Source organism: Myotis davidii, unplaced genomic scaffold, assembly GCF_000327345.1.
Source record: "Myotis davidii unplaced genomic scaffold, ASM32734v1 scaffold1408, whole genome shotgun sequence".
In the NCBI taxonomy this organism is placed as follows: Eukaryota; Metazoa; Chordata; class Mammalia; order Chiroptera; family Vespertilionidae; genus Myotis; species Myotis davidii.
Window position 1 is genome coordinate 90,716 of NW_006299273.1, and position 799 is coordinate 91,514.

General features: G+C 42.7%; 1 protein-coding gene across 1 annotated transcript in view; it reads right to left on the minus strand.

The window, feature by feature from the left end:
• Positions 1–799, minus strand: part of LOC102761265 — a 13,063-nt gene that overhangs the window by 920 nt on the left and 11,344 nt on the right. The gene's annotated exons all lie outside the window — the stretch shown is intronic.

Below are 799 nucleotides of genomic sequence, written 5' to 3' on the forward strand. Positions count from 1 at the left end.
GCTCTCCCCCAAATGGTGATCGAGCCCACAACCCGGGCATGTGCCCTTGACCAGAATCAAACCAGCTATCTTTCAGTCCACAGGCCAATACTCTATTCACTAAGCCAAACCAGCTAGGGCCCAATCTGTACTTCTCAATCCCTTCACCTTTTTCACCCAGTCCCCCAACCCTCAACCCCTCTGAAAATCACCAGCTGGGTCTCTGTATCTATGAGTCTATTTCTATTTTAATTATCCATTTATTTTGTTCTTCAGATTCCACATATAAATGAAATGATAGAGTGTTTGTCTTTGTCTGACTTATTTGACTTAGCATAATACCCTCTATGTCCCTCCATGCTGTCACAGATGGTAACATTTCTTTATTTTTTTATGGCCAAGTAATAATCCATTGTTTATATGTACCACAACTTTTTTATCCACTTGTTTATTGATGGGCACTTGGGTGGCTTCCATACCTTGGCTATTGTAAATAACGCTGCAATGAACATAGGGGTGCATATATTCTTTATAATTAGTGCTTTGGATAAGAAAGTGCTATTTTAAATGATTCTTTAAACTACCACAGCAAATAATTACAATAAATGTTCAGTCCTGAAAACATATTCATTCACTCATCACCAATTACTAACTGGTTGACTCTTTCTGCTTATCTATATACTAGAGGCCTGGTGCACAAAAATTTGTGCACTCAGGGGGAGAGGGGTCCCTCAGCCCGCCCTGTGCCCTCTCACAGTCTGGGACCCCTCGGGGGATGACACCAGCTGGCTTAGGCCTGCTCCCTGGGGGGAATGGGGCT